Source organism: Geotrypetes seraphini, chromosome 4, assembly GCF_902459505.1.
Source record: "Geotrypetes seraphini chromosome 4, aGeoSer1.1, whole genome shotgun sequence".
Classification (NCBI taxonomy): domain Eukaryota; kingdom Metazoa; phylum Chordata; class Amphibia; order Gymnophiona; family Dermophiidae; genus Geotrypetes; species Geotrypetes seraphini.
In genome coordinates this window covers 203424539-203449530 of record NC_047087.1, presented here as the reverse complement: position 1 = coordinate 203449530, position 24992 = coordinate 203424539, and the positions used below count along the sequence as shown (strand labels likewise).

Here is a 24992-nt window from a genome sequence, read left to right as displayed (position 1 = left end):
TATATATGAATGAGACTGAGTCCCTTTAACCCAACTTTCAGGAAAGAATTAAAAACTGTCAAATTTGTCAAATCTAGCAAATGATCTAACTGACCTGTTCAATCTGTCCCTGGATCCTAAAGCCTCATCTAATAATCTATCTAATAATCTATCTTGCAATTTGTCCAGATCACCTCTTTTGTAATCTGCCTAGAACCACAAGGTTATTGGCAGAATAAAAGACACTAATGTAATGTACATCAAATTTTAAATAAAACTTGAAACTTAATTTTTTTAATTGAATTAATTGGCACTAATAATTGAAAGTGTCATTAAAAAAATTAATTAGCCAATAGGCACCTAACTCTGGTATCATCATTATTATAAATATAAACTTATGCCAGAGAGATAAAATGTTCCATTAATTCAGCCTACAAAAAAAAAGGTTTCAACGCCTTTTGAGCTTCTCAACCACCAGAGGGCACTGTTTGGCAACCAATTCTCTTAACCCCTTTCCTATGCAATAAAGATCATAGTATGAGCAAATTTTTTACTTTTACAGTGAGTTTGTTTTAAAAAAAATAAAAGTATAACAATTTCTCTAAACACAAACCACATTTTTCCAGGCCATTTAAGACCCTTAGCATTAAAAGAATCACTAATAGAGCCATTCAGTACAGCCATGGACCAATAAACACCACATATCCCAGAACTCAGCACTCATCAGAAATAAAGTATTATGTCCATTTGTTGTGATGCATTAGGAAAACACAAGTAAAACAGAACTCAGAAAATAACTCTATCCCAACTACTCCCCGTAAGGGGGTAACTCTGAGGGGAACCTCTTAAGCAAGGCTACGGAAGATGCCACAAATAGGGAAATAACCCTCCCCACCCCCTTTACTAGGTCGCGGTAGAAGTTTCTACCACAGCCCGGAGCGCTAAATGCTGAAATGCTGCTCTGATGCTCATAGAATTCCTAAGAACATCGGCGCAGCGTCAGAGCATTTAGTGCACTGGACCGCGGTAGAAACCTCTACTGTGGATTAGTAAAAGAGGGCCTTAAGATAATATTTATGTATTTACATTTCTTATATATTACTTCTATTCGAAGTGATTTACGTTCAGGTCCTCCATTGCTTATTGCTGATCTGAAGAAGGATTACCTTTGAAAGCTAATCTAATTTAATCATGCTCTGGTAGTGTCTAATTAGTCCAATGAAATAAGGTGTCACCTGAATTCTTTTTGTTTAGTTTCTTTTTATTTCTTTTATAAATCTTTATTCATTTTAAAATCTTATAATAAGTGTGACAACAAATCATAACATTTTAACTTAAATACAACTCTAAATATTCTTCAATAATCCATCTTAAAACTTATCTCCCCCTCCCCCATTCCATAACAATTTTTAACAACACATAAAAGCCTATAATAGAATCCTTCTAGACATTCCTTATTATTATAGAAAGATTAAAAATCACCCCTCCCCCGTCCATGAATATACACAATTAAAGGGAAAATGTTTACTCAATATAATAATTTGTTACACATTACAATAATTTGTTAAAGGCTCCCAAACATCTTGAAATTTCTCTAAATACCCCTGCTGTGATTTCTTTTTATTTCTACATATTACCTTCAAGAATGGACTAACACGGCTGCCACACCAGACCCGTTACGAGAAACCCACACCTATGCTGAAAAAAATAGAGCCCAAGTGCAATCTAAAATGAATACGGGTCCTTTCAAGCAGGGACTGTCTTCTTTGTGACTCTGCACAGCACTGCGTATGTCTAGTAGCACTAAAGAAATAATTAATAGGAGTAGTAAAATGCAGGCTAAAGAATCTATTATTTACCCCACAGCAAAATGCAGGGCTGTGGGCTGATGTTTACTGCAGGGGCCTAATGCCAGAAACCTACCACCAGATCTGAAGTGGCATAGAGCCCCCCACAGTCAGCATCGGCCCCATCTCCCTCCCCTCTGCTCCACCAAATTTTTTTTCCCAAAAAATTTTTATTGAAATTTTATATAATAAACATACATTCAAACAGGAAAGAATATAAATTTTTGAAAAGCCTGTACACAAACTATATCATCACAATGCAAAGGATATTCATGAAATTCCTTGGAAGAACTATCCCCCAACCCACCCCATTTGCAGAGAGTGAAAAACCATATCAACATTCATACATATAAATACATACATATCCATTCATTCAGCTAATAACACTCAACCATTGTCCACATATTCTTGTATAGGTGACCACAGCCTTTTGTCCGCTCGGTTTTCTGGATCTCGGAGCAAGCTTTTTCTGTCCGTTTGGGCTTCTTATTTGGATACTATGCCCCCTGTGATAAAGAGCCAGGTGGTCAATCGCTTGCGGAAGCCAGTTGTCCCTGTATTGCCAGTGGGTTGAGGGAGGGGTTTTGGGGGTGGGGGGTGTTGGGATGGGGCGGTTGGTTGCTTCTAGTTTGGATTTGGAGGGCTCCAGGCTATCAGAGTACAGGCCTGGACTCTCACTGTTATCTGGGATTTCTAGTTGGGTGCTAACCTGATATTTCGTATTGAGGCATTGCAATGTGAAAATAATTGTGTTCTCTCTGTTCTGTGTGTATCTTTCATTTTGGTGAATAAAAAAGTTTATATAAAAAATCTAGCGTTCTTGCCTCTCTTTTCCATTATGGTTGCCTCATATTTCCCAATTATGCAAACTGAGTTCCACCAAAATTGAAAAGATAGCAAAGACGCATTTTTCCATGTCTTCAAAATGGTTTAACTCGCAACAGCATTGCTATTAACCTCATATAGGGGTCCTTTTACTAAGGTGCACGAGCCGTTTTAGCGCATTATATTCCATGGACGCGTTTGCATTTTGCGCGCACTAAAATGGCTAGCGCATCTTAATTAAAGGACCCCGTAATCATTAGTCATGTCGATAGAAGCATCAAAGATATTAAAAATTACGCCTGCATACATTAAGGAAACATTTTAAAAATAATGTCCTTTCAGCACCCTCCCATTTCCCAACATGACTGGCTCCAACACCTTCCCCCTCAAAGAACCATCCCGCTCTCTCCCAACTACCAGATGCGGAGCTCTATAGAGCCCCCTCTGCATTCCTGAGACCACAAATCAGACTTAAGATAAGTGTATCTTGTGCTCATTTGGATTAATTGATGCTTGATGGATTGTTTCTATGTTTCTATCGGAGAGAGAAAGAGATAATGGTTACTGCGGATGGGCAGACTAGATGGGCCATTTGGCCTTTATCTGCTGTCATGTTTCTATGTTTGGTTTGACAATTTTTTATTGGGCCTATGGACCTATGACTGCTTTTTGCAGTCATTAATTCACAGTATTATTGATTTTACTCTATAAAATATTTTTGGGGAGCAAATGATGTAAAGTGATATGAAGAGTGGATGGTAAGGAGAAAGAATGAAATCTTAGTGGACAGGAAGAGAGAAAAAATTAAATGGAAGCAAGTTGAGAGGTAGAAATCAATTTCCAAGAATGTTATAGGAGAGAAAGTATGGCGGACATGAGAGGAGAAAAGTTTCAGATAGATTGGAGAACCTGAAGGATCGTTAAGAGAAGACAGAGTACAGTAGAAACCAGTCTGAGATCAACATGATTAGAAAAATGAAATTTCCAGATAACAACAGTAGAAATTATTTTTAATTTGGTGATTAGAATTTGGAATTTAAATCTGACAATTTTATATTTTGTTTAGTACAGGGGAAGCTGCAGCTCCTATTTCTCTGGTGTTGCACTACACGCAAAGTGTGGTTTCTTGGAAATTCAGGTTTTTTGTGTGTATGATGTGTGATCAAAAAATACGGTGAATATATATATTTTTTTAAATATAGTATAGCTTGCCGGGTCTATGCTTCCAGACAGATGTGCTGAATTTTTGAATAAGAAACCAAAAACTAGTTTTAAAGACATTTGGAGCATTGAGATAAAGCAACAGATTTCTGTGTCTCAATGGCCACGTATTTGGACTTGGAGGATGAGATGTACAGCGTCAGCATCTATGAGACAGACATGTTTGGTTTTTTTTTTTTGTTACATAGAAGTTTTTGGATCCCTGTTAGATTACAAAAATTAGATAGTTCCAAGTCTAATAGATGCTGGCACTGTCACCTTGAAGCAGGGACATTAGATCACTTGTTATTCTATTGTCCCTTGATACTTAAATTCTGGAGATCTATATGGGGGTCAAATAAATGCGATATTAGAAACCTCGCTGTCGTTATCATATGATCTAGTGTTGTTTGGAACTCTTTTATTATCCAAGAGTCCAATTGATATACATAAGAATAAATTATTCCTTACCGTGACAGGAGTTCCAATGCAACATATCACAAAAAATTGGAAGAATTGGAATAGGCTAAATTTTTATGCCAAGTTTATAAATTTGAACATACATCATGCAACACAATTGGGAGACTACAGTAATTTTAAAAAAAATTTTGGACCCTTTAACAAAATTTTGTTTGACTTGATCATTAGTATTACCCTTTAGTTTCTCTATGAGTGTTGAACACATCCAGGAAGGGGGGGGAGGGGAGGTGGGAGGGGTGGTGGTAATATTATTATATTTGAATGTAATGAGTGCTGTTTATTGAAATATTTGTTCATTATCTGTTGCATTTTATGATGGCTTGAGAAGGAATAAAGAATATATATATATATATATATAAAAAGAAACTTTTGAAGACAGTTATTTGTCAATGAATTTATGTGAACAAAAATACAGTAAGTATTGCTGTGATATTTTTAAAAACTCATAAAGATTTAGGGCTCCTTTTACTAAGCTGCAATAGCATTTTTAGCGCACGCTAAACCCACGGTACGCGGCTAGAACTAATGCCAGCTCAATGCTGGCGTTAAGGTCTAGCCCGCGTGGCAATTCAGCACGCGCTAAAACCACTATCGCAACTTAGTAAAAGGAGCCCTTAGTTATAGGACAATGCATTTATATGAACGAAATGTGCATGTTCGTAGTGGAGGATGTAGGAGAGTCGGAGTACATATTGTATTGTTATTGTTTATTTTGTATGTTGTTTTGTGAACTGCCTAGATTTTAGGCGGTATATAAATTTTTAAAATAAATATATAACAGTATGCATATGTATAATTATTTTCATTTTGAAGATAAGTATTTTATTCAGACAAAAGGGGTAGCGATGGGGGCAACTGTTGCCCCTTCATTCCCTTGCTTAATATGAAGAGCAATTTGTGTTTAAGTCCAGATGGTTCGGGAAGGTGGACCTATGGAGGAGGTTTATTGATGATATTTTTTTTGTGTGGGGTGGGGAGCGAGATTAACTTGTTTTGTTTCTTTTAGAACTAAACCAGATGGACCCTAATATAAAGTTAACATATAACATCAACAGTGAGAGTATATCCTTTTTGGATATTCAGATTAAAAACAAATACAGGAGTCCAGGGTGAGTTTTGATACTACCATATTTAAGAAGCCATCTGATCATAATACGATCCTTCATTACGGTAGTTTTCATCCGAAACCCCTATGGGATAGCATCCCGGTAGGCCAATTTCTTAGGCTCCAGTGATGACGATTTCCAACAGGCTACGCATACGTACAGCAAGTTCATTGAACGTGAGTATCCTCCCAAGATAGTCAAAAACATGAGGAAGCGAGCTCGCAGTTGTCAGCGTGAGTGGTTATTTCACTCCCAGAAGTGTGGAGATTGTGCCACAGTGTGTGTATTCCCCTTCTCCAGCCAAAGTCATAAAATCAAACAGATTATTTTAAAGCACTGGCCGGTATTACAAGTGCATGATTCTAGGCGGGAGGTCCCGTGGTTTGCATTCACGCGAGGACGTCATTTAGCAGAGATTTTAAAGTGTAGAGGCACTCTGCGGGTGCATGATCAGGGGCCCCATAAGAGCTGTGGCCAGTGTGTGTATTGTCAGCAGGTTTTAATTAATGATTGGCTGACAATACCGAGATCAGGGGGTAAGAAATTCTATTTGAGATCCGGAACTAATTGTTCATCTCAGGGCAGTGATATATTGCATAGTGTGCCCCTGTGGCAAGTTCTATGTTGGGCACACTAGACGGGTCATCTTAGTAATATTCGATGCCAGCGTCTTACAGCCCCCCCCCCCCCTAGTCAGTCATTGGCTGAAGAATGGACACAGGGTGGAAGATGTTAAATATACTGTACTACTGAAAGCTAATAAAGGTAATGTGCCTCAGTATTTGTTACAACATGAGCACAGATTTATTTTTCAGTGGCACACTGCCACACTCTAGCTCCCTTGGGGGTTGAACAGTGAGATTGATTGGTTTAAACTTTGAGATTGAAAGTCCGTTTTTGTGCCTTTCTGATTGATTAAGAGGGTTGTCCATCTTCTGATGTTTTGAGTGATGTCAGAGACTGGGATGTACTTAGTGGGCGTGACCTGTGTTGGAATTGAGTTGCTGGAGCTGTCTGTTAGCTGGGTGGAGGAGTCCTGTTACCCGGTAAGCCGTGATTTGGAAGTTTAGTGAATGTTATAAGATTTGGAAGAGAATTGTATGGGTGTATTTTAGTGCTTCTTGTGCTTAGTGGATGGTAGGATCTTCTTTTCACTGGGTGGTAGTCTGATTGATTATGTTTTATCGCCTCAGTGTCCCCCTCCTGAAGAAGCTAACTGTGAAACCTATGTTAGGGGGTCAGAGAGAGTATGACAGCAGTTTAGAATTTAAGAATGTACCCGGAGCAGTTGCAGAGCTGAATTTTTGCCACCATGCAATACAGATAACTAACAATCTCCTTATCTATGTAGAGTTTGTAGGTGTAATGGGAAGCAGGTGGCAGAGACAGTGAACATGCTATGATGGTCTCACTTGCAACTTGCTCCATGAAAAATTACTAGAGTTCAGGTTGTGGGTCTGAGCGTTCACTTAATAGTACTTTTTGAAGCCAGTTTGATAGTGTAATTTTATTATATATATTATATGTATTATTATCTATTCAAGGTGATCAGTGATAGAGCTGTTAGTTTATCACCATTGGGTAATTTGAATCTCCCTAGTATATAGTGCAGGGGTGCCCACACTTTTTGGGCTTGCGAGCTACTTTTAAAATGACCAAGTCAAAATGATCTACCAACAATAAAATAAAAAAGAAAAAACACAAAGCACACTGTACGCACAGAAAATGTTAATTATCATTCCTATTCCAGGGTTTTTCAAAGAGGTCAAAGCAGATGACTCTATGCACTATCACCTCAGTAACAACCATACAAAAATAGACAAATATACCCCCCTCCCTTTTTACTAAACCAGGATAGCAGTTTTTAGCGCAGGGAGCTGCGCTGAATGCCCAGCGCTGTTCTCGACACTCATAGGCTCCCTGCGCTAAAAACCTCTATTGCGGTTTAGTAAAAGGGGACCTTAGTGTAAAATATAGACAGCAGATATAAATTCAGACACATTTTGATCACTAAATTTAAAATAAAATCATTTTTCCTACCTTGTCTTGTGATTTCATGAGCCTCTGGTTGCACTTTTTTCTTCTGACTGTGCATCCGATCTTTCTTTCAGCCTGTATGCTTCCTCTCCCCCAGACCTCATTCCTTCCCCCAACTTTTCCTTCCTCTTCCCTGCCCTTTCTTTCTCTCTGCCTCCCTTTCTTTTTTTTCTGTTTCTCTTCTTTCTGTCTGTCTCCCTGCCTGCCCTTTTTCTTTCTTTCTCCCTGCCCTCCCCCAAGCCACTGCCATTGCCATCGGGGACCAGGACCCAAACGCCACCAATAACAGGCCCCAAGCTCTCCCTGCTTTGGCCAACCAGCATTCCTCTCCCCGACGTCAATTCTGCCGTCGGGAAGAGGAAGGCTGATCAGCCCAAGATCGTGATCAACCTATGGGGGAAATGCTGCCGGGTCCTGCCTTTGCGGAAACAGAAAGTAGGCAGGACCCGGCAGGAAGAAGAACAAATGCTTCACTAACCTGTCTCCTGCATTAGCCCGTAGCGAACGCTTGCTTCAGGGCTCTCAACATGTGCGTGCCGGCTTCCCTTCTCACCCCCCGGACATAACTTCCGGTTTCCGGCACGCACACGTTAGAGCCCGGAGTATAAGTTCGCTACGGGCTGAAATCTCCAAGCCGGTTTTTTTTGGGGGTTTTTTTAATGTTCAGCAGCGGCAGATGACAGCTGGGTGGACCGCCCAGCTAAAAGGCCCTAGGGAGAACACTGGAGAGGAAGGCTGATCGGCCCGTAGATCAGGACGGCAACACGAGTCTATCACGGAGCCCGGGATGGGCTCCGCAATCGACTCACGTTGCCTTCCTGAGCTACTGGTCGATCGTGATCGACGTATTGGGCACCCCTGATATAGTGTAAGAAAGAATGTATTCTTATGCATACAATATAATTCAGTACTTCATATGTAACAACACATTTGCCCAGATAACTGGATTATTAAACTAGGTATGCTCCGAGTCTGAAAAAAAAAAAAATTATTACAGTAAAAGATACATTGCTATTAATCCTCCTCTAGATACTCCTCCTCACTTTGAGCACACTTTCCCCATCATTCTTGCCACTTTCTGAAGTAGTTCTGGAAGTCCTTTTTCGTGAGTGTCTTTTGTTGCGCTGTCGGGGCTGCCTCAGTTGATTCAAAATATCTACCTTTCATGGTCATTTTGACTTTGAAGAAGAGCCAGAAGTTGCACAGTACCAGATCCAGTGAATGAGGTGGATGAGGACACACCCTAATGTTTTTATTTGACAGAAATTGACATACCAGAAGCAATGTGTGACACGGAGCATTATAATGGAGGATGAAACCATTTGCCCATTTCTCAGGTCGCACTCACTCGCCTCATGTTCAGATCTGTTGTTAAAATGTTTTGAATGGAACCATAAGAGATATTCAGATCCTCAGAAAGTTCCCTAATAGTCAGTCGCCTGTTTGATCCAATCATTTTGTTTACTATTTCAACATTCTTTTGGGTTTTTGATGTTGAAGGACATCCCGATCTCTCCATTATGAAATCGCTCAAACCTCTTGTCAATTGTCTTCATGGTCACTTCAGCATCGCCATAAACTAATTTTAACATTTTGTATGTTCCTTTAGCACTTTTTTTGCAGCCTGAAACACAATTTCATGTTGTTTGTGATCCATGATTTATGGCACACTTTCTCTGGAAGTCAATATGGGGGCAGATTAACCTCGTACTGGAAACAACAATCCCTTTGACGAATGAGGCTCACAACCAACTGACTGCACTGAACAAGCTGAAACTTGTCACACACTTTTACTAAAGTTTGACGTGCCACTTCCCGTATTGAAGATCCCTACCTTTCCATTGGATGACACTCATCCCTCTGTAACCAAACTGACCATAAAGTTGTACTTAAGCGATATTGGAGCTGTTAATATTTAATTTTCCTCCAATAAACATGATCGAAACATAGTTTCAAAATACAGTAGATTTCTTTTCACTTTCATTTTGAAAGATAACCAACAGTGCTGCACTTTTAGCTATATAATTCTTAAGAAGATTCTAAAAACTGCAAAATATCTAAACTATCAGGAAACACTAATTGATCAATACCTCCTTCTTCTGCCCGAAACCTTTAGGAATATAATAAATATTCTCAAGACACAAACGGGCATTCAGAATGATTTAAGTGGGCAGGAAGTTCCTTGCCTCTTGTACACCTATACAATTCTGTTGGTTGGTAGTTTGGTTATTGAAAATTCAATAAAACATATTTTCAAAAAAAAAAAAAAATGGCTGCCACAACCATTGAAGATGTATTTAAAAGACATTTAGCAGTATCCTCTTGTAAACAATTCACCTGATATTCAGCCGGAACCCAAATAAGCACCAGAAGCCTGCCCACTCAAATTTATCCCCCAATATTCAGTGTTGGTGCCCAGACGTGACCCAGCACTGAATATTGGGAGCTAACTCAGGCAGCAACCGTTAGTGTTTAAAAAACCGCTAACTGCCATTAGCTGAATATTGGGGGAATTGACTACAAGAGGATACTGCAAAACTTCTTATAAATTCATCTTCAAAATTTCCAGTGGGGCTAGTAAAATTCAAAAATCTAAGATTTCTTGTGTCCTCAGAAGATTTTCAGTTTTTCATAAGCTGAGCCTACTGTCCTTAACATTTGAAACCACAGTAGCTTGCAATGTTGCAATAGAAGAATTTACTTTATCAAGTCTGTTCTCAAATTCAGTTAATTTAGAATCATGTTCAGTAACTTTGGTAGTAATATTATGTGAACACTGGCAGAACCTACGAGTAGATACAATATAGAGAATGACACGGGGAAAAAAATCTGTCCCCGTCACTGCACCGTCCCCGGCCCACCATCCTCTGCACCGCCCCGTCACCGCCGTTCCCTTCACCGCCCCATCACCGTCCCCATCTAGCACCCATCTTCTTCCCTCCGCTCCCCCATAGTCTGGCATCTGTCTTCTTCCCTTCCAGCGTCTTCTCCCCACTCTGCCTTCCACATTTCCTTTCAGGGTCTGTTCCTCTCTACCCTCTTTCAATGTCTGTTCTATTCCTTTCCACCACCACCCTTCCCTCCCTCCTTTACCATCTGTTCCTTTCTACCACCCTTCTTTCATATCTTCTATCAGTCCCCCCACCATCACTAGCAGTCTCTCTTCTCCCTTACCATGAGCAAATAGAACTTCTGAAAATTGTATTGCTGAGGCATTATTTCTAGTACGCCTTTTTTTCCAGATGGATAATGACATCAATTTTATAATTCTTACTGTCTGCTCTCATTCACAATTTGGTTTGTGTTTTGTACCTGAGGATTCCATGAGGCATTTAACCTTTTCCTGTCTCTTCTGTGATTTCAAGTTGATTCCTTCAATAATGGAGTCTCAAGGCAGTAGCAGTTTTCTATTTTGGGCTCTTTTGACATTGTTTAAGGGATTTCTTGTACATTTGGTGCTGGTCTTCTTTGATGAGGTCACTTCAGAATCTATTTCCAAGGAAGAGAAACTTTTTCCCTTTCACCCCCTCCTTCCTTGTGTGAGCCGGAACACGCGGTCCCCGCAAGCAAGTAATTTTATATCATTTTCATTCTATTCATTCATAGAAATTAAAGTCTAGATAATGCCAGTCACATAACAAAACATGATTTTACAAAAATAATTCCATGCACAGTCAAGCCTGCAAGGATTACTAGATGTCTTTCAGCAGCTCCCCTCCCTCCCTCCCCCTTACCTTTGTGGCCAAATCAAAATGATCTCCCAGCAATAAAATTTTAAAAACACAAAGCACGCTGTATGCAGAGAAAATGTTAATTATCATTTATATTCCGCGGGTTTTCAAAGAGGTCAAGGCAGATGACTTTATGCAATGTCACCTCAGTAACAACTATACAAAAATAGACAAATATTCCCCCTCCCTTTTTACTAAACTGCGATAGCGGTTTTTAGCGCAGGGAGCTGCGCTGAATGCCCCACGCTGCTCTCGACGCTCATAGGCTCCCTGCACTAAAAACCGCTATTGCGTTTTAGTAAAAGGGGGCCATAGTGCAAAATATAGACAGCAGATATAAATTCTCAAAACGGTCACATTTTGATCACTAAGTTGAAAATAAAATCATTTTTCCTACCTTTTTGTCTGGTGATTTCATGAGACTCTGGTCCTTCTTTCTTCTCCTGCCCCACCCCCTCTTTCTTTCTCTCTCCCCCTGGCTCCCCTCTTTATTTCTGCCTTTCTTTCTCTCTCCCCCTGGCCTCCCTCTTTATTTCTCTCTCCCCCTGGCCCTCCTCTTTCTTTCTGCCTTTCTTTCTCTCCCTCTTGACCCCCTCTTTATTTCTGCCTTTCTTTCTCTCTCCCCTTGGTCCCCCCTCTTTCTTTCTGCCTTTCTTTCTCTCTCACCCTAGCCCCCACAAAGCCATCGTGCCAATTTCTCCACTTCCATGATTCTTTCCCTACCCTCACCCCCAAGCCAGCAGCCGATTTCTCCCTGCTCCTTCCCCAATGTCCTGAACTTCATCGGGCAGCAGCAGTATTCACAATTCACTGCTGGTGCCCGCTTCAGGCCTTCCTCTCTGTCGGGTCCTGTCTTCATGAAAACAGGAAGTAGGCAGGACCCGGCAGAGAACAAGGCCTGAAGCCGGCAACAGCAGTGAATTGTAAACGCTGCTGCTGCCCGAAGAAGGTAATGGAGCACGAGTCAGACCGCTTCTCCCCCCTCCCAGCCGAACCCCCGCTGACCCTCCTATCTCCCCCCCTCCGTGAGCCTTTCCGACTCTCCCAGTGAGAGCAGCAAACCTCCTTCGCGGCTTTCTCCTCCCTCTGCCGCACTGATGACATCATCAGTGATGCGGTAGAGGGAGGAGAAATCTGACGCTACTGGAGGGAGGTTTGCTGCTTTCGCTGGGAGGGTCGGAAAGGTTCACCTGGGGGGGGGAGAGATAGGAGGGTCAGCGGGGGTTCGGCTGGGAGGGGGGAGAAGCGGTCTGCCTCGGTGCTCCAAGGCCTGGCGCCATTACCTTTTTCGCCCCTCCCGCCCCCCCCTTAGTACGCTACTGCTCTCCAGCTCTCCTTAGTTTGCTGGTTTTCTTTTTCGGCGACCGGCACGCTTTCAAAGAGCCGCGCATGCGCGGCTGCTCAAAGTTCAATCTTCTGCTCTGCTGCAACTTCCTGTTTCCGGTTGGGTCAGAGCAGAAGATTGAATACTGAGCAGCCCCGCGTGCGCGGCTCTTTTGAAAGCGTTCCGGTCACCGAAAAAGAAAGCCGGCAAACTAAGGTGTGGTGGAGAGAAGAAACTGGTTAAACGATCAAGCCGGCGTGCGGGTGGGCGGGTGGGGGCTGCGGGAACCGCACGATCCTTTATGCCTCATTGCGGTGACAAGATCATTCACCGCTCCACGGGGCAGTGATGGCCTTGTCCCCATCCCCGCAAGGCTGCTAATTTTCATTCCCCGTTTTTGGCGGGTTACCCGTGGCTAAATGCAGTAGCCGCGGGTAAACCGCCGCCGTGTCATTCTCTAATACAATACTTTGGAAGTTAAGATTCCAGGAACTGAGGAGTGACCTAATGGTAGAGCTGCTGTCTCTGCATCCCAAAGTTGTAGAAACAAATCCCAGGGCTGCTCCTTGTGATCCTGGGCAAGTCAATTAATCCTCCATTGCCCCAGGTACAAAGTACCTATATATATGTAAACTACTTTGAGTGCAGTTGTATAACTACAAAAAGGCAGTATACAAGTCCCAGTCCCTTTCCCTTTCCCCTGACAGCCTGCCAAAAACTCTTTTGTTTGTCTGGAGAAACAAATTTCAGATCTGTCGCAGACTCACCTGCGAGGACACAGAAGCCCATCCAAAACACTAATATGTCTGAATGAAGAGTCTATACTGACATGGGTTATAGACACATTCACCTTTGAAAAAGCTGCTCCTAGTTGAGGAGGTTGATGATTTCCCTGAGGACAGTGTAACAGGAGATGTTAATGTACTCACATTTCCATAAGGTGATGTCATCCCAGTAGGGCAAAGATGTCAATCAATAGGGCCCTTAATGATAGACACCATATTTGCTTTTCTTTTTCCCATCCCGACAAATGGACTTGAATTCCTGCTTCTAGTTCCAAAGGGTTCCGAGGAGGCGTGTTGTGCTCCTTTGGACAAACCCTACCGGCATGCTTCTGCAAGAGATCAGATCATCAATGGAACTGCTGGGGTGAGTCAGGCTAGAAGAGAGCTGATGTGAGGGAGCACCAAGTCGGAGTTGGCTGAGGGTGCTATAGTCCCTTTAGCCGAGCTTGCCGGTTTCCCTCATACCCCATGTGGTCACACCAGCTGCATAAAACTAGCTACTAACCTAAGGCCACAGTTATCATTTTCTTCCAGTCTCTCTCTTAAAATTTCTTTTGCTGATATATTGAAATAGAAGAATACAGTACCTCCCTTTACTCTCACTGCAAATCTCCCTCTTGAGAGTTAACAAATATTAATATGCATAAGCGAGGGGAAGAATTGGAAGTTTTCTCTCCCACCTCACTATCCCTTGTGCTATACTGGAGCTTGTTCTGAGTTACTTGTCAGCACTTACAGATCGCACTGTGTACATCGACAGCTGTCCCAGACAGCTGCTTTTCAAGCCCGCCCTTAGGCCTCTCAGTTTGGCTTTAGCGAGTTCCCCTCGTGAAGTATCCAGTTACATGCTACAGGAAGTTTTCATGCTTTTCAACATAAATTCCCATTAGATCTGCCCCTGCTGCCATTTTCGGGAAATAGGGATTCGGATTTCACTCCGCTAAATCACATTCAGGTACAGTATATATTTCCCTGTCTTGATCAAAAGTTCACAACCATGGGGTTTTTGACTGTTATATTTGGGCTTTTATTGATACGTATTTCGCTTTGGGCTGCAATCTTTTTTTGGGTAGGCTATTTTATTTTTGGCTGCTACAGCCATCCTGATAGCTATTGTCACTTAAAAACTGATCATTTGGCATTTACAGCATATGTGGGAAATTTTATGTAACTATGCTTTATTATTTTTTCTAACTGTAATCTGCTTTTTGATACTGTACACCATGGTGTCTCTAGACAGAAATAGTTGGGGTGACAAGAGGAGGGAGCAAGTTAGGTATGGAGCACAAGCCAAAGTAACATTTCTACACATCATATTACTCTTCCCCTCCCCCCCCCAGTTTTAAATTTGCAATGTAAGACAACATGGCCTTCTATGCATAAATAAACCCTCCCTCCTCCAGCCAGTTTCAACAAATTTTTTTATGTAGGAGTGGAGTCTGGCTTCTCTACAGGACTGGTAAGAAGCTCAATATGAACCCTGAAGCTCCAGTTCTGTATCGCAGACTAAATATTCTCCAGAAATGGTGCTAATCCCTATACAACTCACCATTCAAAATGTATTCAAATTGTTATTATGAGTCAGCAGTGGATAACCAGATGTTAGTGGAGACCACCTCCAGAAAGCCAGCTAAGTGTGGAGGCATGTTGCGGTGTGCCAGGTACATGTTTACAAGTTTGGCAGATATTGTCAATATTCAATGTTGTCTCTGTGGACAACTGATGACACATGACCAGCTATATTTAGGACAACCTTTTCAGCAGTCAAGCTTTAATGATTTTGACTATCCAACAATAATACGAGTGGTGGTATATAATCGTTTGTTGAATATAGTCATAACTGAGTGTCTGTCATACGCAGACAACATACTCCTTCTCATCCCAATTGAGTGTAACTCCAGTGACACTTCCCAGAGAATTGCCATTAATATAGACAAGATATAAACATGGGCCACGCTCAAAAAACTCAAATTGAACACAGCAAAGACCAAAATGCTGTGGTTTCACAGTTCCCTGCAAACAGTCCCTACAGCTATCACTCTGTCCTCAGGAACCAAACTAGATATCAACAAAACCTCCAAAGTACTTGGGGGTCACATTGGACTCTACCCTTTCCTATGAAGCCCAAATCTCCAACTTATGGAGAAAAACCTTCTATAGCACAAGACAACTCAGAGACCTTTCTTCCATAGTCATCACTTTGCAATATTGACACAAATGCTAGTACCGTCTCGACTGGACTACTGCAACTCCCTTTATGCAGGTATAAACACTACCCTCATCTTCAAACTACAACTAATTCAAAACACAGCAATACGACTAATCTTCAAACTGAAAAAATATGATTCTATATCACTCTACTTCAGCAGCCTTCACTGGCTGCCCATCTCTGCATACATTAACTTCAAAATGTCATGCATAATGTATCACATCTTATACCAGACATGGGCAACTCCGGTCCTCAAGGGCCGGAATCCAGTTGGGGTTTCAGGATATCCCCAATTAATATGCATTGAAAGCAGTGTATGCAAATAGATCTCATGCATATTCATTGGGGAAATCCTAAAAACACGATTGGATTCTGGCCCTCGAGGACTGGAGTTGCCCATGTCTGTCTTATACACAAGCTCAGCTAAACCTTCTCATATAAACCTTTTCATCAACTCCTGGTCCACTTCGACCAAAAACATCAAGAAACTTCTGATCCTTCTATCACCTAAAGCAGTGATTCCCAACCCTGTACTGGAGGACCACTAGGCCAATTGGGTTTTCAAGATAGCCCTAATGAATATGCATAGAGCAGACTTACATGCCTGTCACTTCCATTATATGCAAATCTCTCTCACGCATATACATTAGGGCTAGCCTGAAAACCCGATTGGCCTGGTGGTCCTCCAGGACAGGGTTGGGAGCCACTGACCTAAAGGACTTAAATACAAGTGCATATTTAACGCACTATCTATATCAGCACAAAGACCTGGAACAGCCTCCCAATTACCATCAAAGCGGAACCCTATTATCTCAGATTTCAAAAGAAACTAAACTCTTCTCTTTGAGACAATATACTCCATTGACATTAGTTTGTTCAGCTTCAATAAACATCGTATACTCAGTTAATCTAAACCAGGGGTGTCAAAGTCCCTCCTCGAAGGCCGCAATCAAGTCGGGTTTTCAGGATTTCCCCAATAAATATACATGAGATCTATTTGCATGCACTGCTTTCATTGTATGCTAATAGATCTCATGCATATTCATTAGGGAAATCTTGAAAACCCGACTGGATTGCGGCCCTCGAGGAGGAACTTTGACACCTCTGATCTAAACAGTACTTCTAATGTCTACACTAGGGGTAGGCAATTCCGGTCCTCAAGAGTCACAGGTAGGTCGGGTTTTCAGGATATCCATAATAAATAAGCATGAGGTAGATTTGCATCTCAAGGTGGCAGTAAAAGAATAAGGCAAGTAAAACCCATCAAAACCACTACAGTTACCAAACCTATCCCACCCATATCTGTCCCCTGTGCATACCTTAATATTAGATCTGTCAGGAATAAAGCCTTCCTAATTAATGATTGGATCAACAACAAGCAAATAGCCTGCCTTTTACTAACTGAAACATGGCTACTATCAGAAGATGATCCAATAATAATTGATCTCCTACCAGACAATTTCAAAATCCTTACGCTAAACCGCGTGGGGAAAAAAGGAGGAGGATTAGCAATTATTCTTAAAGAAGGATTTGACTTCGAACTACTGGATTCCAAAATGACCGACCAACTAGAAATTTTAGCCTGTAAAATTAGCAACTGTCAACTAGAAGAATCCCTATCCTGCATATTATTCTATGTCCCACCAAAAAGCTGGCCAAAAGCCAAAGAAGACTTCTGTGCATTTCTCCTAAACAATTCAATTGGTCCTTCTTACAATATCATTGCAGGAGACATAAACATACACCTAGATGAAGTGGACAACACAAACGTGAAAGAGTTTAAAAACTTTCTATCCCTACTCAATTACAACCTCCCTCTACCCACACAAACACATGAAAAAGGCCATCAATTGGATGTGTAGACATGTCTACAAAGGATATCCCAGACCCTGCCATCTCTGTACTTAAAGGCACCTGGTGTCATGAAATCTGGTCTGACTATTTTACTTATTATTTCAAGCTATTCTGGTCTTATCATAAATTTAAAACTCGCCCAATGATAAAAAGAGAACATCACACAAAAGGCTATATTAATCCAAAAGAATTCTGGTCACAATACGAATTGCAAACAGAGATAGAAGAAGGAATCGATTTCTGGGATCATTGGATGACAACCAGCACATCTATTTTAGATAAAATCGCCCCTATACGTAATAGCAAAAGCAATGCAAATAAATATAACAAATGGTTTGACACCAAACTTCTAAAAATGAAACAACTAGCCAGACGACTGGAAAGAACTTGGAAAAAATCAGGTGAACTAGCAGACCGTAACAACTGGAGAGCTAACATAAAAATCTACAAACAAATGATAAAAGACAAACGTAAAGCATTCTACTCCACTAAAATCAACTCATCTTGCAATGGTTCACAAAGAATCAGTACAAAAGAGCTATTCAACCTGATCACAAATTTATTTGACACCACTCGCTACACCTCACCCACACACAACATTAAGCTACCCTCTGCAAATGACTTAGCTCTGTACTTCGATTCTAAAATTAAAAACCTTAGAATCCATTGCTCAACAAACGACTCTAGTGATCATCAAATAGCTAACACCCAAGGAAATGATATACTGGCAGACATGATCTGGAGCTCCTTTCAAGATTTAGAGTGGAATGATTACATCAGACTATATAACAAATACTCTAGATCCTATTGCGTTCTGGACTCATGCCCCCCAGAAATCATGAAAGCGGCACCTTTAGAATTTAAACTATCGCTGATGCAATACTTGGCTCACAACCTAAAAAATGGGAAGTTCCTCTCTAATAATGGTCACATTATAATAACCCCAATTCTAAAAAATCATAAAGTATCCTCAGCCCTAATATCCAACTACAGACTGGTAACATCCATTCCGTTTATTGTAAAAATTATGGAGGGATTGGTACACACTCAACTGATGGGTTATCTTGATCAGTTCTCTCTCCTACATGAAACTCAATCCGGTTTTAGACCTTAATTCAGTACGGAGACAGTAATTGCGGCTATCTTAGACAATTTGCACCTACTGTTTAGTAGGGGCCTTAATGCCCTGGTTATGCAATTTGATATGAGTTCTGCCTTTGATCTAGTAGACCACGTAAAACTGCTGCAATGCCTAGACGCCATTGGTATCAGGGATAAGGTGCTGAACTGGTTCCGTGGCTTCCTTATATCCCGCACTGTGGTAAGCAGACTATGCCTGCTAGGAATGTCCCAGGAGCAGTGCACAAGTCAGGTTTAGGCTCCACACAATTACCTACTTTTAAAACCCAATTTCAGTCAGTGAATGAGTTTCCTTCTGTGTCCTGTAGAGGGAGTAGGAGGGAAGAACTGCAGGATTCCCATCCCCCACACAAGCCTAGGCTGATTAACAGGAAATCACTTCCTCCTGAGGGCTTGGGGGGTGGGGGGGCTGCAGACTCCTTAACCTGAAATCCCAGTTACTGGAGAGTCAGAAGCAGCAGGGACTTGTAGAGGACAGGTTCCAGCGCTCAGGGCTGAGAGCGCTGAATGTCAGCCAAACTCCAGAAGCTATGGAGCTAACAGAGGCTGGTGAAGGCATGTCTCTTAATCTGCTGGAGGAGACACAGGATATGGAACTGGAAGCCAATGCTGAGTCCATTATTGAATTGCCTAGTGAAGATATGCTGTGTGAGAGGCAAGTGACTGACTATTGAATGTTTTTGAAAGTTTGTTTTGTTAATTGCTTGCCTGTGCTGACTATTTTAAGTCAGCTGAAGAACAAAAGAAACTATCTTTTGAATTTGGTAAAGGACTGAATTGTTGGAACTTGTTTTCCTTTTTTTTTTCTTTGGGAGAAGTGAACTGTTCCCAGTCCCAGTCAGGGGGGTTAGCCCCGTGTTCATAGTGGTGGGATAGAGGGCCAATTTTCATGGCAGATTAACACCACACAGAGCACTCTGTCTGGCCAGCACTCTGATGCTGAAGAAGCCAGAGTAATTACACTGACTTATTTGGAATTGATACAACTCTGAAGATTGTGTATTTTGAGTTTTTCTTTTATTTTGGATACATGCTGATGGACTATGAGTTTGTGAACTTTAGCAACTTATTTAGTTTTGCCTTATGGACATTGAGTCTGAGTTATAAGAACAGATTCATCCTGACAAAGCTTGATATTTATTTTTACTTTAAGAAAGCTCAAGTTTATTTTGAAAAGAACTTACCTGGTGTGGTGGTGTCCTTATCTAAATGCTATATTATTTTCCTTGTGCTGCCCGCAGCGGCTCACAAGAGATTTTTCTTGTACCGGTGGCCCAAGACACCTTGCCCTGAGGCTGCCGGTTACAGCACCTTTCAGGTACGTTTTAATTAGGAGCTTTCCGACACCTGGAGCAATCCATCCGGTGTGCCACAAGGGTCTCCACTATCCCCATTGCTCTTCAACATCTACATGTCCTCACTGGGCACGTAGCTAACCCAGCTGGGAATAAATCTATTTAGTTATGCAGATGACTTTACGATTATCATCCCATTCACTAATTCTGTCTCTGAAACTATTCCCAAAGCTTCAGAAGCCATAAACGTGATGGAGCAATGGATGACAAACTTTAGGCTCAAACTCAATTCTGAAAAAACGACTTTCTTCGTTGCTTCACCACATCCACTTGACACCAAATTACCACTATGTATCAATAACCTTAGTTACCCTATCCAGCCTACCATAAAGATACTAGGTGTAACTCTGGATCAATGCCTAACCATGAAAGACCAGGTAGACTCCATTATCAGAAAGGGATTCTTTACTCTCTGGAAACTCAGATCCATTAAAGCTTATTTCGATACATCGGCTTTCAGAACCCTAGTCCAGTCCCTCGTACTGAGTCTACTTGACTACTGTAACATCGCCTATTTAGCAATTTCCCAAAAGAATATGCGACGCCTACAACTGATGCAAAATGCAGCAGTTAGACTGATCTTTGGACTAAAGAAATTTGACCACGTGACACCTTACTACCGGCAGCTGCATTGGCTGCCGATGGAGGCACGCATAAAGTTCAAATTCGCCTTAAAAGCATTATACGGACTTGCCCCTAAATACATTACTGACCTTTTCTCCTGAGAAATATCTGAATCTCAAGGAGGCAGTGCATACAAATCCATCTCAAACATATTCATTGTGGATATCTTGAAAACCTAACCTGGCTCCAGCTCTTGAGGACCAGAATTGCCTACCCCTGAACTAAATGATCATGGACTAATGAACTCATGAACTAACCAAGATCCAGTTTGGATAAAAGCAATCACAAAGACTGTAGTATGTGTGTGAAAGTTGTGAAGTAAGTGTAAGTTGATGGGGATTAGGTTCACTAACTAAATTATTCTGATTTTTATTAATAAATTAAGTATTGGTAAGTTGTAAAAGTATTGTAATGAAATGAATTGTGGGAGATAAGATTAAAATTGAATTAAGATAATACTTATTTGTATTAAATATTTAATAGCTGGTTTTAAGAATTTGAATTATTCAATAGGCAGCTATTTAATTAACTGGAAAAAACCCAAGCTTAGGCTTTATGCATATTTATTATGGATATCCTGAAAACTTGACCTGCCTGTGGTTCTCAAGGACCAGAATTGCATATCCCTGATCTAGTTCAGTATCCCATTTCCAACATTGGCCAATCCAGGTCACAAGTATTGGCAGCATTCCAAATAGCAACATTCTATGCTACCAATCCCAGGTCAATCAGTGGCTTCCTCCATGTCTGTCTCAATAGCAGACTATGGACTTTTCCTCCAGGAACTAGTCCAAACCTTTGTTAAGGTCAGCTACGCTAACCACTGTTGACTAATTTATTGGAGGATTGACTGGATTCACTATTTGACTAAATAACCATAACCTAAAAATAGAACTATGTAGACAGAAATTAATCTGCACCTCCAAGAACCCAGACTCTGCATACACTGCAACATCATAGAGCAAGCAACAGTGAATGCATGTCCTCCTGTACTGTGCAAAAGAACCATAGCAGCTAAAAATTTCAAAAAAACTGACATATTCCAATCACATAAAAATTAAAACAGAAAATAAATTATATATTTTTATTTCACTAACCCAACATATTTTTTGGTTAGCTATCAAAGATCAAAACCTCTTTCCCCAGGCCAGGGTAGTATAATGTTTTTATGACATAGGGCTCCTTTTACTAAGCTACGGTAGTTTTTAGCACGTGCTGCCCCCCGCTTTACGTGTCAAGAACTAATGCCAGGTGGCATTAGCATCTAGCATGCATGGCAATTCAGTGCACGCTAAAACCATTAGCGCAGCTTAGTAAAAGGAGCCCATACTGTCCTGACCTGAGGAATGTGGTTTTGGCCTCTAAATGCTGATTATCAAATATATTAAACTGGTCCAATAAAAAGTTATCTAATTTTCCTTTTAAAAAAAATAAAAATAAAAATTTTATGAGCCTTTAGCATGGACTAATATGGTCTCTATACTCCTATATCCTGAATTAAAAATAAAAATTTTTCTACCTTCTGGTCATTTAATTTCTCTGGTTTCAGCTTTCTTCTATCTTCTCAACTCTCTAGCCAGGATTTTGTGTCCATTTCTCTTGGTGTTCTCTCTCCAACTTTCTCACTTCTTCCACTACATCCATTTCTGACAACTCAGCTTTCTTCTATTTCTCTGCAATTTTGGTGCCCTTTATCATTTTTTTTTTTGGGGGGGGGAGATAGAGGAGGGGAAAAAAATTGAGATAGATACTAAAAGGAGAGCTACCATATCACAGGCGGGAGGAGAGGGGAAAGAATGTCAATGCAGGTACTTTACATAGATTGTAAACCTTGAAGTACCTGTATGTAAACCACTTTGAGTTTGGTTGTAAAAATACAAAGGTGGCAGTAAACAAGTCCCAAATCCTTTCTCTTATGTTAGCTCAGGGTGCCACAGTCCCTTGAGCCAGCCCTGCCTGGTGGGCTCACAATCCCTGAGTTCATAGAGGCTAAAGTGATTTGCCCCACAAGCAATAGTGGAGTGGGTTTGAACTGGGATCCCACCTGCTGCTCTAACCATTAGCCTACTCTTCCACTCCAATACCTAGTTTCTATCTCTTTCCTATTAAAGGACATCTTTGCTTATCCCACATCTTTTTGAATTCCATGGAAGTTCTGGCTCCATGCCTTGTCCAGGAGAATTCCAGGCATCCCTCACCCTTTACGTGAAAGAAATGTTTCCCGATTTATTGGTTTTGAATCTTCCTCCTTGCAGCTTTCTTCCCTTTGGGTTTTTTAAAATTGCCATTGAAACTTAGGTGGCCTTTTCCTAAACAGCATTAAGCAGTTAACACAAGAATTGGTGTGTGCCTAGACAGCACAAGCAATTTACTGCTTTAACTGCACAGTTGAAGGTGGGAGCTACCCTGTTTCCCCAAAAATAAGACACTGTCTTATATTAATTTTGAGCCCAAAAAAGGCACTAGGTCTTATTTTGGGGGATGTCTTATTTTTTTCATGTACAATTATCATCATCTCTCCCTTTCTCTCCTCCACCCCAATTCTTCCTATTTCCTTTCTCTCCCCCACTAGTACAACATCTTTCCTCACCTCTCACCCATCCCCTTGTGCAGTATCTTTCTATCCCTTCCTCCCATCCCTTGTGCAACAGAACCCTTGCAGCTTCTCTCTCCCTCCCATTTCTTACAGTTTCTATCCCTCCCTTCCTCCCAGCCCCCATGTAGCATCTTTCTATACCCCCCTGCCGCTGCACCCCCGCCTCCTCATCTCTCCCTCCCATCCGAACCGCAAGACAGAAATAAATACCTTATAACAAACTGGCAGCATCGGCAACAATCTAGACAGGCTGCTTTGTGGCCTTCTATCACCCGGGCATTCCACTGCTGCGTTGCTGATGACATCAACAGTGATGAGGCAGAACGACGGCCAGGCAATAGGCCATGAAGCAGCCCATCTAGATTGCTGCCGACGCTGCCTGTTTGTTATAAGGTATTTATTTGTGTCTCACGGTTCGGATGGGAGGGAGAGATGGGTCGGGGGGAATTCTGCTACTGCTGCCGGCAACTAGGACTTATTTTCAGGGTAGGTCTTATTTTTGGTGAAACACGGTAGTTGCATTACTCTGGAATAACACAGCAGCTGGTGTTAAGAGCATCCATGTTATTTGCGACGATAAACAGCAAGGGTCAAATTCTAAATACGGCACCTAAAAAATTGTTGCCAACTAGAACAGTACTTAGCAACGATTCTATAAAAAGGTAAGCTCATCTGATAGAATCTCATTAAAGTGCTAGTGTGTGGCATAACTTTTAGGCGTGCCCATTTAAGCCACAGGAAACCAGGCCTAAATACCTGCTTCTAATTTGTATGCACATTCTAGAACAGTGCACAAGCATGTTAAGAATGCCCATGTTCCTCCCCTGACCACACCCCCTTTTCAGGTTCACACACTAGAAGTGGCACATAGACGTTATGTACACAATTTGGTAGGCAAAGTGCTAATTAGTACCGATTAGCACCAATTGAGGTGTTAATTGCCAAAATTTAAGTTAAACTATTTAAGTTGTACACACCAATTGGTGCCCACAATTTAAGGCACCATATACAGAATTTGGGTGCAAGGGAATAGCCTCTGCCTTAAAACCACAGGCAGATGCTGAGAATGCCAACACTTAAAAGGCATTGCACGTGGGGGAAGCCACTGCATACCCGGGAGCGGTGGCATGGACTGCTGCTACTATTTGGGGGTTTTGCCAGGTACTTGTGACTTGGATTGGCCTCCATGAAGACGGGATATTGGTCTGACCCAGTAAAGCTATTCTTATATTCTTAAATGTAGTCAATTACCACAGTGATTTTATGAAAAGGTTAGCTTGTTTTGTGCCTTTCAATATATGATTTTTGTTTAGTGGGAGGATTAAGCTAAATTTTCCATGCTTAAACTAGTTCCTATTCTTGTAAATTGTAGATATGAATTTTACAGATATTTATATTCTGCTTTGGGACATCTGATTTTTATTTTTGTATTATCACTTTCTGCCATTTAGCACCCTGAATGCACCATGAATTTTGTTTTACCCATTTTCTTTTCCATGTAAAAAAAAAATTAGACACATTAAAAAAAATTTTTATTAACAAAGATTAAAAATAAATACACATACAAGCAAAGGCACCACTTTGAATACTTCAAATTTAAATTAATTTCAAAATTTTGACAAGAAAATATAATCTTTAATACAAAAATATAAATTGGTTAGTTTAGTTAATGTGTAATGGTTGCTGGTATATAATCAATGCTAATTTCACCTTTAATGACCCAATCGAGAATAGCTTCCCTCCGCCTACCTAGATCCTAGAGGAAAACTGGTTTAGATGGTGTCCTAAGGATACCCCTTCATACTTAGTTTCCTTGAACCCATTTCTTTCCAGCTATGCACTAGAGAATGACACGGGGACACATTTTTCTCCGTCCCTGTCCCATTCCTATAAACTCTGC

General features: G+C 41.1%; 1 long non-coding RNA gene across 2 annotated transcripts in view; it reads left to right on the top strand.

Annotated features, from left to right (window-relative positions):
* The first annotated feature begins 6426 nt into the window (after nt 1-6426).
* LOC117360051 overlaps nt 6427-24992 on the top strand; it is a 49950-nt gene continuing 31384 nt past the window's right edge. Inside the window, exon 1 of one of the 2 annotated variants that reach the window (XR_004539349.1) lies at nt 6427-6483. This is a non-coding gene — a long non-coding RNA (uncharacterized LOC117360051). Of the gene's footprint in view, nt 6484-14167; nt 14270-24992 lie in introns of those variants that run through there. The other variant, XR_004539350.1, reaches the window with a different exon arrangement.